Consider the following 15,194-nt stretch of genomic DNA (forward strand, 5'->3'; position numbering starts at 1 on the left):
AACAAATGTGTCCCCGGTCACTCAGCTCCGGGATAACAGACAAGTTTCTCGCATCCAGGACTCCGGTACTTCCTACGTATCCCAACGGGTTTCATGTCAGAAAATCATAGACATTAAAACTAAGAGCTCAATGAGAGGCTGTCTAGTTTAACACCTTTATTTTTTTAATCCAGAAAGAGAGCTGACCTGTCCGAAAGGCAGACCACATCTTAGCCAGTGACAGACCTCGAATCTAGATGTCCCACTTGCCCTCCTCTCTCTTTTTAATTTTATTAAACCCTGAGTATAATTTTGCTGCACATGCCATGATATGTTTTCATTTTTTAAAAAGCCACACAATGTTCTATAAAGGAGGGAAACAGCCTCAAGTGTGGTAGCAAAGCTATAAAAGCACACCTCGGAAACAATAGTGTGGCATCAGCTTTGCTGTCCCCAAGCCCCACACTTTACCGCATACACCTGTGCACGAGAACCGCATGGGCCGCACAAAACAACTGGAGGTATTCCAGAGGTTGCACACCCCTGACTGCCGGGGGGGGGGGGGGGGTGAGCGAGGTCGCGGGCGCTCCATGGCCGTGCTATTTCATACCGACTTCTTCTTAAATGGTTTTTAACATTTATTCATTTTTGAGAGACGGAGTGCGAGCAGGGGAGGGGCAGACAGAGAGGGAGACACAGAATCCGAAGCAGGTTCTGGGGTCCGAGCTGTCAGCACAGAGCCCGATGCAGGGCTCGAACCCACCAACCGTGAGATGTCATGACCCGAGCCGACGTCGGACGCTGAACCGACTGAGCCCCCCTGCGCCCCTCATACTGCCTTCTTCTTAAGAATTTTGTAAGGATATAAGCATAATCCTACTGGATGAGGGCCCACCTAATGGCCACATCTTAACTCCACCCAGAAGCCTGTCTGCTGTTCTGTGTTAGAACCAGTAACAGTGGAGACGACATTTAGCTTTGTAGACACAAACCTACCAGCCAAGCACACACAGCCGAGAGGTATAATCTTTTAAACGTTGATGTATTTATTTTGAGAGGGAGAGGGCACAAGCAGGGGAGGGGCAGAGAGAGGCAGAGAGAAGCCCCAGCAGGCTCCGCGCTGTCAGCACAGAGCCTGACGCAGGGCTCAAACTCATGAACCCTGAGATGGTGACCTGAGCTGAAATCGAGGGTTGGACCCTTACCCAACCGAGCCAGCAGGCGCCCCGGCGTGTTGTCTTAGAGGAACCCTGGAATCAAAGCCAATAGAACCTTGAGTTCCCATACATTTTCCCTCAGTATAAGCAAACCATAGAAACTCCCTGCCTCCAAGCCGCCTCTCGGTCAGCCTGGTGCGGGGGGCCACGTCCCAGCTGGGTCACTGCTAAAATTCAAGGAGGGATGCACAGAGGGACGTATCGATGGGGGGCCTCCATCCCACATTCACACAACCACCTACTGCATGCACGACTTTGCGACGTGTGAACGATTCTGTCCATTTTCCTGGGTGGAGCCTGAGGACCCCAGGGAAGCAGACCTCCAGCCCCCACCCCACACCCCCGGCACAGAGGGCTGGGCACCACGGGCTCCAAGAGGCCAGGATTTTGTGGGAACACAGCCAAGGCTCTGTCTCGACTGGACCCGCCTGCCTAGGACTCTCCCAGGCCCCAAGTGAGCCATCCGCACACACACAAACACACACACACACATACACGGGGCAGGAAGGACGAGGCTCACAGCACTTTGATGAAGCAGTGTCCTGTCTCGTGCCCTGTTCTCAAATTTTCACGGCCAGCTGTGTCCTGGGGGAGACGAGCCCAAGTTTTTCTGCCGATGGAGGCCCACCGACCACAAGCAAGGACTGCGGGTGAGCGAGACAGACTCTGGGTCCCCTCCCGTCCCGGCAGCCCGCAGGGGAAGCCCCAGCTGAACAGAAGCCATCTCTCCTGACCCCTGCAGACCCCTGCCCGGGCACCGAGCTGTGGGGCTGAGGGGTGGAGAGCCCCTGCCCTGAGGAAGGATTTAACCCAGGGAGGAAAGCTGGTCAACTGTGCAGCATGAAACACACGCTGGGGGAGACCAGCCAGCCCGGGGCCGATGTGGGTAATGACAGCAGCTGGGAGGAAGAAGATGCCCGCAGAAGCACACGGAGAAAGAACCTGCCGGAACCTGGCGGCCGGATCACCGCGTGAGAAGCAAACCGCAAGAGGAAGGAAATGTCTGTGCATTTTGAAGACGGCCTGGAGAGGCCTGGGTCCTGTCACTGGGGTTCTTGTCATGTCCTGTAGGACAAGCACACACAGGGGTGAGGGGTGGACACCAGCGTGCCAGGGTGCCGCTTGGATTTGGGCAATTGTGGTGAAGAGGTGAGTGCTGGCGTGAGCACGGACAGCCAAGAGGGAGGGCGTCTGATGGTCTGCAGGAAACTTCTGCTGTTTCTTTTGGGGATGTTGGGGTCGGAGAGAGGCTACAGAGCTTCTGCACCTCTTTCTGGGGTTGGGGACCCCCAGCACGCCACACTTCCCCGCGGATGGGACCCCATCTCCTGGCAGGGGAGCTGGGCCGGCCGGTCACTGCTCGCCTGGCCCCGAGCAGCCCTGCAAAACGGGCAGGCTGTGACACCTCCAAGCAGACACTGAGGGAGCCCTCCCGCCGCACTCGGGTGCCCCTCCCTGGACACGGACCCCAGGACGTAGAGCCTCTGACCCGGGGAGAGGACGGGGACCAATCACCCTGCCCCTCGCAGGGGAAATCGCCTTCCCCCACTGATTCTGCCGAGTCACGCACGCGGCCAAGACAGAGAGCCCCTGGCTGGCCACCTCTGTCCCCGTAGCCAGAGTGCAGGCGGCCCAGGAGCGGGGGAAGGGAAGAGAAAGGGAAGGGGTGGCCAGGACGGGACCCTCGACTTCTCCTCCTCCTGCCGCTAGAACCAGCCAAAAGCCCCCCGATGCCCCCGCCCCATCCCCACTGCCCGAGCACATGAGTAGCAAATGTCTTGTTTTCTCTCTGGGGAGGAACCCGACACCCTCCACACTTGTGAGCCAAGCCAGCCGTCACACGATCGAGGACACAACGCCTTGTATTTTCTAGGAAAACGACGACATACAAATCCGGGTGGATCCGGATCTCCAATCTCCAGGGAGACAGCACTTCCTCTTTGTCAGTCTGTAGGGAACAATATCTAACATCTCTTGACTTGGGTTTTCTCGCTTATCCCAGGAAAACCCTCTCCTTCTAGGGGGACCTGGACGGACTGCTCCACGCGATTCCCGGTCAGAGACCGCCACCTGCTGGACGTAAGACGGGCTGGGGCTGCGTGATTTCTGCAGCCTGGAAAATACCCCGGACAAGTCTATTTCTTGCCGGGTTTGGACAGATAAACGAGCCTCAGCCACTGTCTGGTGTCCGTGCGGAGAGGTCTGGAAGCACCTGAGCTGTCCCTCGGTGCAGTGGCCCAACTGTGAGCACGTGTCAGCATGGAGTCCCCAGCCCTGCCCGACTGTGCTGTGTACTACAGGATGGCCGAGGGGGACCACGCCCAGGTGACCCCAGTCACGGCCCAGGGATGACAGAGGTCTCACAACAGGAATGAGCCTGGGGCCGGCCCATCTGAATTCCAGCCCCTCCCTGGGTCTCTGGACAAGCAGAACCCCCACACGAGGGTGGAGACCCGATCCCATCACCCCCCACACTCCCCACCTCCCACAGACAAGGTCTGAATTCCTCGGGGGACCCAGAGCTCACCCGGCCCCTTCTGCCCACAGTCCTGCTCACAAGACACGGAGATGCCAAGGAATCCACCGACTTCAGAGGGGAAAGGATAAGCAAAGGCCCTGTGGCCCCAGAGTCACAGCCGGTGTGGCGGACATCCCTTCCCCCACCCACCACCGTCCCCAGTGCCCCCTTCCCCCACCATCCCCAGTGCTGGCAGAGACCTGGGCCCACAATCATGCCACGTATGTGACAGCAGCTTAGTGCGCGGGCATCCCGCTCGTTGTGAAAAGCAGGGATAGGGGAACGTGCTCTGAGAAGGCCGGTGGTCAACACGGAGGCCCCAGTGTCTGTGACAGCCCTCACGGCCACCGCTGCGGCAGGACACAGCCTCGGGCAGTCCCTGAAGCCAACGTCCCCACCACCTGCCTCCACGCCCGCTGGTTCCGTGTGACCCAGAAAAATCAACAAACAACCTGCATAAAACAGGACCGTGGTGCCGGGGGCTTACTTAAATGTCCCCGTGTGTCCCTGTGCCAGGTGAGGCTGGGCGGCCATGCCGGGGACGGGCCACGGGCAGGAGGGTCTCGGCCTCGTGGTCAGGCTGGGCCACTGTCTTCGCCTCGGCCAGGCCTCCCCAGCGTCATCCTGCCCTGTCCCACCGATGGGGAAGCGAAGGTTCAGGGAGGCCGCCCCACAGGACACGGAGCACCTCCGTATCTGTCCTGCTGTGCACGTGCCCCCGAGCCCTCCTCCTGCCAGGTCCTCCCTGGGCACCGCCTTCCCTCCCCCAGCAGCCCTCACACAGCCTTGTTTATAGCTTCCACCAGCTGGCCCACGAGCTGCCTGCAGCCTGCCAGGGACTTTCTGAGATCGCAGCTCAGCAGGCGCTCCCCTGCCCCGCCTCCCCGCCTCTGCGTCTCTCTGTCCCCTGTCCCGTTGTCTCCCTGTCTCTCCCTCCCTGTCTCCCAGTCTCTTTGTCCCCCTCTCCCCCTGTCTCCCTGTCTCTCCCTCCCTGTCCCCCTGTCTCCAGGTCTCTGTCTCTCTCTTTCCCCAAAGGCTGCTTCTCAGCCCCTTCCCCAAGGGGCCGCAAGGTCTTTGATGACAGCTGAGGCGGACAAGAAGGCCGCCACCACCGTGGAGCTGGTGGACCTTCTGGGAAGAGTGAATCCAGCCTGTATTAAAACAGCCGTTTGTGGGCGCAGGGGGGCTCAGTTGGTTAAGTGTCGGACTCTTGTTTTCGGCTCAGGTCATGATCTTACCATTCGTGAGTTCGAGCCCCATATCAGGCTCTGCACTGTCAGTGTGGAGCCTGCTTGGGATTCTCACTCTCCCTCTCTCTGTCCCTCCTCTGCTCTCTCTCTCTCAAAAAATTAAATTAAATTAATAAAAAATAAAATAAAACGTGCCATTCGAGGTCGGGTGCACAATCAGGGAGAGCATTGTGATGACCGCCATGCAGGTGCCAGACTGTGACCCAGGGACGAGCTGTGCCTTCTGTCCTCGGGGGCCACGTGCCCAGAAACACACAGCCTCACCCTCCAAGGGGCCGCGGCCCGGGAGCTGCGGGTGCGGGCAGATGGAGGCAGGACGCCCTCCCCCCACAGCCCTGTGCCCTGAGCAGCGAGGGACATGGTGCTACCGGGGGTCCCCGGGGGTGGGTGCAGCGCTGGGGTGGTGTTCCCGCCCCCCCCCCAACTTGGGCAGTGACTTCCTCCAGCTGTCCCGCGTCCTCCGCACCTGTGACTCCCAGGCAGGGGCTCAGAGACCCACCACAGAGCACTGACCAAACGCACACAGACCGGGGCCTACCTCCTCCCTCGGCTTCTTCCTTTGCCTGGAGACGAGGAACCCCCCTCCCCAGTGCCCCGCCCCCCTCCCCGGGGCCCCTCCCCTCTGCCCCAACGCCCCTCCCTTCGGCCCCCGACGTCCCACCCCCTTCCCAGCTGCCCTCCCCCTCCCCAATGCCCCTCCCCTGATGCTCCTTAACTGCCACCTCTTCTGTGGTGTCCAGAGGACACTCTCCGGTCCCAACGACCTTCCTTGTTTGTCCATGGTTTACGGCCTGTCCTCCCCTGGAATGTGAGCCCTGGACAGGGGACTGTCCCGTCCACTGCTCCATCCCCTGCACTTAGAACACGAGCTGGTCGTAAACTTGTGTTGCCCAAAACGTGACCTCGACCGACACCAGCTGCTACTCACGGATACCCAGCGTGTCACCGGAGAGCCAGCTTCCTGAGGCTCACAGAGGCCCCTGAGAACTTCTAGGGAACAAGGCCACCGGAACACAGGTCAGAATCGAGGATGATCCATGGTTTGAAGGTTGGGCGGGGAACAGATACGAACAGCGTCCTGCTCACGTCCGCAAGGGCTACTAGGAACCCCAGCCAGGGAATCTAGGGCCACAGCCAGGTGCCAGTGAGGCCGTGGAACGTGGAGGTGCCGTTCACCCATGACGGGAGGGCACCTAGGTCTAACCACCGGGAATCAATGTGATAAAATCTAGTAAAACTGAGCCTGTACAGGACATAGGAAACTTCCATTCTGCTGGAAACATCGGGTAGGTGCGCTCCGAGCCCGGGGGGGGGGGGGGGGGGGGGGGGGGGGGGAGGGGAACGTGTGCCCAGGAAACGAAGGAAGGAACCCCTCAGAATAAATTTATTGCACACATTGTCACGTAGTCCTTACCCAGGACATATTGCAGAACAGTACAAGCAAAACAACTCACCACACCCACGGGCCAACGAAGGGAGATCACGCCATCACGCCAACTGATGCGGAAAAGTGCGCCGTCTGCGGTGACGTCGCGGAAAAGCGTCAAGAACGTCCCATCGAGCGAGGAAACGAGTTGCGGAAGAGCCGACGTGGAAGATCCCCGCTGCGGGAAGTCTGCAGGCCGCCCGGCTGTGCGGCGTGTGCGTGAGGGTGCACGGACAGGAGCCGGCTGTAGAGGAGGTCCAGGACGGCGGTGGCGCCCCTGGGGGAGGCGCACGCGGAGGCCCTGGGGGTCTGCACGGGGCTTTTACGGGCTGCTATTCATCAGTGCTATTAATGCTTTTTTTTTTCCATTTATTTATTTTTGAGACAGAGAGAGATAGAGCATGAACGGAGGAGGGTCAGAGAGAGAGGGAGACACAGAATCTGAAACAGGCTCCAGGCTCTGAGCAGTCAGCACAGAGCCCATCGCGGGGCTCGAACTCACCTACCACGAGATCGTGACCTGAGCCGAAGTCGGACGCTTAACCGACTGAGCCACCCAGGCGCCCCAGTGCTTTCAACGCACGTAGACGTTCATGGTAGGGCACGTTCACGGTTAAGGAGTCACAAGTAACAGGAGTCCTTCTGGCTGGGCGCCTTGTGATGCGGGCACAGTGCGCCGGCCACGTGTCTGTGGGACCCCTGGTTAACCATTTCCTTGCAGGAGGAGGAGGTGGGAGCCAGCACAGAGAGCAGGATGGTCTCTGAGCCCCACACCCCTCTGTCACACAGACACACAGAGGCCATTGTCCTGAGGGCCCCAGTCACCGTTTCCTTCTTAACATTTGCGTTGCCTGCCGCCTTAGCTTTCGGGTTTCTGGCACTCAGAATGTCTTCTGGCTGAAAGGTGGGGACCTGCCTGCACCTGACAGCCTCCGCTGGGCCCCTATCCACCGCCATCCGTGAAGACAGCTCCTAGGGTGGCTGAGGGACATCCCATTAAGTGACAGTGACCTGCCACTGTGTGCTGGTTCTGGGGAAGGCCGCCTGACCGGGGAAGGAAGCCATGGACGCAGAGCCGACAAACGGACAGCAGGTGGACAGACAGTGACAGGCCAGGGCCAGCTTGGGGAGGGTGGGAAGCAGGCTCTGGGGCGCAGGGGCCACCTCTCCAGAGCAGGTGCACCTCAGAGGGCTGGGGAAGGCCTCAGGCTCTTCCAGGCAGGTGCACTCCGCCCAAAGGGAATCCCACTGGGACCCGCCTTATGGACTTTCAAACAGTGGCCACCTTCCTCCGGCTCCCTGGCATCAGGAAGTAGGCATACAGCTCCTCGATTTGTTCCTGAGCAAAACTGTCCATTTCTAGCCTGAGGATCGTGCTCAGGGTCTCGTGTGCTGCTGGGACATCTGTCTTCTGTCACCATCAGTGCTCTCCTCCAGCTCTGGGCCTTCCGGACCGGGTCTCAGAAGCGTGCACTGAGCCGGGTCCCCAGGTTTTGACCTCCACAGGCCTCCGCTCTATCTCTGGGGCGTCTGAGCTCAAGCCTAGCTTACATCACGACCGGGCTTCCTGGGGTCTGGTCCTGATGACCCTCAGGGAAACCTCACGGGGCTGCTCAGCTCAGATACCGCGGAGACTGGAGGGCAGGGCAAACCGTCTGCCTTTTCTCATCTTCCACCACCTTCCACACTCACCCCGTGGCCTCTCTGCACGTACAAGGACCCAGTGGCAGTCCCGCCACCGGCTGAGACCCACGTAGGCCGCTGCGCGCACCCGCTCCTCCAGGTCCGGCCTCGGGGACCGTGCCGTCGGCTCCCAAAAGGAACACCCACAGCACATCCTGCAGCGCAGCCGACCCTGAGCCAAGCGCAGGCGGCCTCCCCACCACACACCAGCTCTGCCCGGTGCCCCTCGCCTTCCCGGGCACGGGCCTCAGAGAAAAGCCTCCTTCTAGAACTGCCTGGGACATGGTCTTCCCAGCTTTCCCGGCCCGTGAACCTCAAGGCTTCTGGCAAAAAACACCTCGACACCCCCCCACCCCAGAGCATTTGCTGCCCCCTTCCCGAGGACCTTCAAGGCTGTGGGCATCCGTGGTGGCACCTCTCCTTGCCCGCCGCTGCTGACCAGCCATCCCTCTGTCTGCTGCCCACGGGGCTGCACATGCCTGGTCCCGTGTCCATGCAGGGAAGGTGGAGTCAGGGAGAGAGCGCCTTCGTGCACAAACCCAGGAGTGGCCTGTCCCCGGGGCCACACAGACTGTCACCTAGCCCCGGGCACACTGTGTCCACCTTGGGCTTTAGCAAACGAGCCTGACCGTGTGCAGAAACCCCTGGATGTGCATCAACAGACCCTGCTTCTGGCTCCACTGCCCTCGCTCAGGCGTGACCCTGAGTGCGCGGGTTCCCTCCACAGCCTCATCAGACAGAGTAGCGGGCACGTCCCAGGGCCCCCAGCACGTGCTTCCTTGACCCCATAAAGTCTTTCCAAGCTTCCAGCACGTTCTCCTGCTTCTCCGCAGGTCCCGAAGGAGGGACACCCCAGCGGGCCCAGGGTCAGCAGGCACCACACACACGGTGGCCGTGCTGGGCTCACGTCTTAGGAAAACATCAGCCGTTTGTTTCTCCGAGGACTGGAGAGAAGCACAGTCACCATAAAAGCTCATAAAGGAACTGGCAGAACACAGAGGAAAAGTTAAACCGAAACACGTGGGAGAGCACCACACAGGCCAGAACTCCTTCTCCCCCTTCCCTCCAGGCATGAGAGGGGTGCCAGGTCCGAGCCGGGGCTCCGTCCATGGGCAGCACTGCAGAGATGTGATGGCAGAGACAGAGGGAGACAGAGACAGAGACACAGGGAGGCACGGGGGACAGACTCAGAGACGGACAGAGACAGGGAGGTGCAGAGAGGCACAGGGAGAGAGGAGATGGAGATCATGGGACAAGGCAGACGGTCATGTTGTAAAAGTGAAATCTGGGAGCACCTGGGCAGCTCAGTCGGTTAAGCATCTGACTCTTGGGTTTCAGCTCAGGATGTGATCTCACTGTTCATGGGTTCGAGCCCCGCGTCGGGCTCTGCGCTGACAGCTCGGAGCCTAGAACCTGCTTCGGATTCTCTCTCCCTGCCTCCCCTTCTCTCTCTCTCTCTCTCTCTCTCACACACACACACACACACACACACACACAAAATAAAATAAACTTTAGAAAACACTAAAATCTGTACGAACTCAACTTTTCAGGCTATCACATCTCACTCCTGATTTGCGTCAGAAGTGGAGGTGACGATGACATGTGACAGGAGGTGACACGGCAGCCACCCTGCTCTCCCACCACCAGGAACTGGCCTCAAAGCCCAAGCTTATGCTGGGCCTGGTCTCCTGCCCATCCCTGTGAGCTCCATCCTGGAACTCAGCTTCCGTTCCTCCATCCGGCCGTCCCTCCCTTCCTCAGCCCATCCCGGGTCCCCTGATGACAGGACTCTGGCCGCCCTGACCGGCCACTCGCACACGGCGCTCGCCCCTTGCCCTGGGCAGTTTCCAGCTTCTGTTTCCAGCAATGGGAGTGTCCGCATCGGGTCTGCTACACAACATCCTGTGCCCAGCGGAGGGTCCCCTGTCCCTGCCTTGGGCCCCGTGTCTCAGGCCAGAGAGGAATTCTACAGCAGACACAGGAAGGAGAAATATCGTCCTACCGATCTGAGCTTGAACCCTAATTCTTGGTCATTTAACGCCACTGAATCTGGGAACAGGTCATAGGTCAAGTTCACACAAGGTGCTGTTGGAACCTGAAACATCACACGGTGCTTAAGGGTTTGTGCTCTGGGGCGCCTGCGGGGCTCAGTCAGCGGAGCGCCCGACTCCTGCTTTCAGCTCAGGTCATGCTGTCTCAGTTCACGGGTTCGAGCCCCTCATCGGGCTCTGTGCTGACAGCACGGAGCCTGCTTGGGATCCTGTCTCTCTCTCTCTCTCTCTCTGCCCTCTCCCCTGCTTGCTCTCTCAAAAATAAACAAACATGAAAAAAAGTTTTTAAAAAAGAGTTTGTGCTCAAAGGCGCATTCAATCCCCTGCACATGTTGAGACCCTGACCAAAGGGCTAGCCTGGTTGGGTGCTGGTGGGGTTATTGAGGATGCTATCACTGTGATTAGTGTCATCCTGTCATTATCAAAGGGCTCGACAGGATCAGGACCCCTTTGCACAGAACTCATTAGCAGGCTTCTGGATGGTTCTCCTTCCTGTGGATTCGTGTTCCCTCAGATTCTTACAGGGGCCTGGTTTCCATCACAGAGATCCCGAAAGCACATCCAGGGACCCTAGGGCCCAGCCCCCAGCCTGTGGGCGTGGCTTCCCCAAGCAGTGAGGCCACGGGCCGCCCAAGGGCTGGAGTGAGACCTCGAGCCAGGTGGACCCACCTGCTTCTGGCCCTCATGTCACTTGCGCTCACCCTGAATAATTGGGAACGAGGCATTGCATCAGCCACGAAAGCCACGGAACAAGGGATTAAGCGTACCTGACAGGTGTGGGCCACCAGCCCTGCTGAACGGCCTGCACAGCCCCCAAAAGATGGGGATGCCGGCCCGGCCCCTCAGTGTGACCCCCAGCTGATCACTTTTCACGGGGGAGGCACCCTGTCATAGACTCTCTGTGGAAGACGGAGGTAAAGTCTCCGTCCCAAGGCAGCTGGCCAGGTGCAGGCAAGAATGACCCCCACCAGGCACCTGTCCAGCAAGGGGAGGGCTGGATGGGGATGTGACTGTGACGGGTGATGACTGTCCCTCTCTACATAAAAGGAGTGGCCCAGCTATTAGGCATGGGGGGGGGGGGCCTTTCCTGCCCGTGGGCTGACTCCCCTGGCTGACGCTGGTCCCTGCGAGGGCCGTGCTCCTAAAAATTGTGAGGCCAGGGTGCCCATGGGTCCCCAAAGAACTCAGCGTCCGGAGGCCCCATCCTCAGGGGAAAAGCTGGGAATGTCTGCCCAGCAGAGGCCCGAGAATGGAAGCTGCCTGATGCTCCTGTCCTCAGCCAGCATCCCGCCTTCTCTCACCCAAGGCCTTAAGAGAAGGCCCCGGGGTAGGGAACGGGCAGAACCTTCGTGTTAGAGCACGGGGCTTAAATTTCCGCCCTGCCTCTCTGTGGCTGCGTCATGCGCAACGAGTTTACATGAACTCACGGACTTCACAAAGCAGATCACGAACGTGACTCTTGGTGGCACCTGGCGCAGGGAGGGAGCGAATAGTCCCCCAAGACGCTGCCATTCCCGTGAGGCCGACAGTCTGCATTCTGTCCCCACAGAAGTCACTGCTCCTGGAAGCCAACGTCCAGCTGTGGGCTCTGGGCACCCACGTGTGCCCACAAAGCCACTGGTGACTGACCCCCAGCTGTCTGGAGAGGCAGATGCAGCAAGCCCCCTGCATCTCCATGTCGACCACCAGATAGCCCAGAAGCTTCCAGGGGAAGGTGGGAGTAAGCAGGTGTCCCTGTGTCTGGAGGGTTTCGGGCCCTGAGCCGAGCAACCCTGGGGTCGGTGGCCGAGCCCTGCAGGAGCCTCGGGCCGATTCTGAGTCCCCGGCCCGACGGTCCATCCCCAGGCCACCTACTGCCCGAGATCTCCAGGGTTCCGGGCAGGCTGTCACTGAGCTGAAGGCAGTAACCAAAGAGGGCAGGTCTTTACCGGTCCCCAGGCCTCTGCTGACGCTGAAGGCCTCCTCTCCAGCGACTCTCTGGCGACAGGACAGGAATGAGGTCTCAGGATGTGGACCCACCTGTCACACACTCTCTAGAACCAGCTTAGCACTGCTGCCTCCGTTTACCGCCCCTCCTTCCGCAGAGATGTGAGACGTGGCGCACTTGAAGCACACCGATACCTCTGAGCACCACCCAGCTTCCTTCCAGTCTTCCACTTGGAACCTTTCCACTGGGGGACGCCGGCTGAGGGGTGAGGTGACAGAAAAAGCCCCGTATTCCCACCTGCCTGTGTCTGATGTCTGGGGCTCCAGCCGCCTCCCTCCAGCACGAGGGCCAGGGGCCATAGAACATTCGGTTTTGAAGCTCAGCCCTAGTGAGCAAGCACCCTTGAAGACACGCAGTGAAGACGCGCCTGTCCCCTCCGCGTTGTGAGCCCGCAGCTGTGGCCTTGGGGACCCTGGGATTGGGGGGGAGGGGCTAAAAAAAAGACAAGGACCTTTCGCGGTCTTCCACGTTTTCCTGGCAGGTGACCGCCAAAGCCGATGGACTCAAACAAGGCCCCTGAAATGAGTCGGATTCAAAACGAAAGGCTCTCCTGGGGGCGTGGTCAGCACGCTCGCCAGTTTGCGCGCACAGAGACGGACAAACGGGAGGTTTCCGTCTCTCCGGGGCTCGGCCGCTTTGATCCCCCGGAGAAGCTGACTTCTCTGGTCAGACGTGAAGCGAGACCGCGCACCACCCGAATTCTGCCTACCGGGCGGGGAGACGCGCGTTGGCGGAGCTGTGGGAGGGTCACGGTGTCAGGGGCGGGGAGGAAGCAGCCCAGTAGACTTACTACCCCCCGTGTCAGACTCTGCACCATGAACACGCTTCTCCACGCGCAGGAGAGTACTTTATTTTGCACGTCTGAGCCCCTGTGCCGGCGGGTCCCCAAGCTCCAACCTCAGCGCTGGTCTAAGATGGACCTGCCTGGGGCCAAGTGATCCTAGGGGGTGGAGGAGAGTCATTTGCAAAGTGGTCCTTGTCAAGGCCTGGTTTCCACCACTGGGTCTCTGCTGCCTGGGGTGAGCGGGGGCCCCGAGCCCCGCGTGGCTCAGAGCTGCGAGCAGGGCGCCGGAGGAGGGCTGGGGGCCAAAGCCCTCGTGAGCAGGATAAACCACGTGTGTCCGATCTCGTCCTCGGAGCACACGTCAGCGCTGGGAAGCCGAGCGGCCATAGGTGGGAATGGAAAACACCAAAGCCGTCTCGGGTCATAAAGAAAATGCTTTCAGTGCTCAGAGCTGTAAATCAGCAAGAGCAACAGGCCGTGTCCTGGCCCGGCGCGGAATGTCGTGGATCCCACATGTGCCTAGAGATGGCCCGTGACGCACAGCGGGAGGCTCGCGGCCAGGACCCTGCGGCGGCTGCCACCACATCGACTGGCGGTGGGGGCTTCGTGTCCCGCCAGCTCCGCTCCTCGGGGCCAGGAAGCGCACTTGTCCGCCTCTCCGGCCTGGCGCTTCTCCCTCGGAAAGACCTTCCCTCTCCAATTCGTCTGCTGACTCTCTTTGGGGCAAACACGGCGTATTTCACATTCCATCAGCCAAATAAAAAGAGGGTGGGAGAAACACAACTCTGAGAGACTACACTCACTTTGAGGACACTACGGAATTCTTTTCATGGGGCAGTCCTTTGACTTGGCAGAAAATTTTGATTTTAGAGAAAAGTGCCATCACGGCCTGTGACTGCTCATCTCCTACTTGGGCAGCAGGTGGGTGATGTCCACACTCTCCTGGTGAGTGTCCGGTGGTGCAGCCGGTTTTAGGACCCCTGAGTCCCTCACTCGCAGGCATGGATGTGGGAGGTCATCCCTAGGTGGTCTACACTGGGGCCTGTCCAGCACCAGGAATCGTGATGTCTGCATGGATTCCCACGTGGCAGAAACTAACAGCTGTAAGGGTGACTCCCAGGGCCCACAGGAAGCGCACTTGATGGTCAAGTGTGGGGCAAAGGTCAGAGCCCCCAGCTTCCGATGGGGCTCTGACTTCCCACGTAAGCACTAAGCCCCCAATTTGGCTTTTTGCATTTCCTGCAGGAATGAGAGAATTTCCCCAGCTTCTTTCATTTGGAATTGTTTTTAGGATAGAAGAAACAGAACAGAGTGGAAAATGATCGTGTAAAAGAAAAGCCATATTCTGGGGTGCCTGGGTGGCTCAGTCGGTTAAGCGTCCGACTTCGGCTCAGGTCATGATCTCGCGGTTTGTGAGTTCGAGCCCCGTATCGGGCTCTGTGCTGACGGCTCGGAGCCTGCTTCGGATTCTGTTTCCCTCTCTTTCTGCCCCTGTCCCACTGGCACTCTTTCTCTCTCAAAAATAAACATAAAAAAAACAATTAAAAAAAAAAAAAAGATCTATTCTCACAGCAAAGTGTCCAGTAAAGTACTGTTAACCCCACCTTCCAGGCAGGGACCCTGAGATCCAGGGGCCTCCGGAGCACAGTCCTACCGCCCCAACACGGGGCTCCCCCGGCCACCAGTGAAAGCCACGGACTGGGCGTGGCATGTGATGACTGTGCCCCCCGCCCCTGCTTACACATGGTTGTAGGCCACTGCAAACCTGCACCGTAGAACCTTCCGCACGGCCGCACAGGCGAAGAGCCGGTAAGGGGACACCAGACGGCTCTGCCCCAGACACCGAGGAGCTAACATCCCCTTGCCGCAGTCACCATGGGCGTGAGCGCGCCATGGGGTCAAACATTTCCCCACTCCCTCTCCTTGTGTTCGTTCGTGGTTTTAGTTTCAGAACGGATTGCGCTCTTCACGCATCTCGAGATTTAACTACTTGGGTTAGAAAATGGCCTTCACTGAATACCCCCTTGCAAGAAAGGGAGTCCTTTTAGAAGTTGTAATTATGTTGATTCAGTAGCCATAACGTTAAATTGACACATTTTTTAGTTGTCAACAGAGATCTTGCCACGTGGTGGGGTTTGTGGCTTCCAGGCTCCCGATCCAGTCGGCTTTTCACAGAGAACCTCGACGCGGGATCTGGCTCCTGTGCGTCTGCGGCCGCCCCACTGGTCCAGCCCCCCTGCCCCCGTACCACACACTCACCCGACATCCGCCAAGGGTCCGGCGACACCCCCTGTTATTT

The sequence above is a fragment of the Felis catus genome, chromosome A2 (assembly GCF_018350175.1).
Source record: "Felis catus isolate Fca126 chromosome A2, F.catus_Fca126_mat1.0, whole genome shotgun sequence".
In the NCBI taxonomy this organism is placed as follows: Eukaryota; Metazoa; Chordata; class Mammalia; order Carnivora; family Felidae; genus Felis; species Felis catus.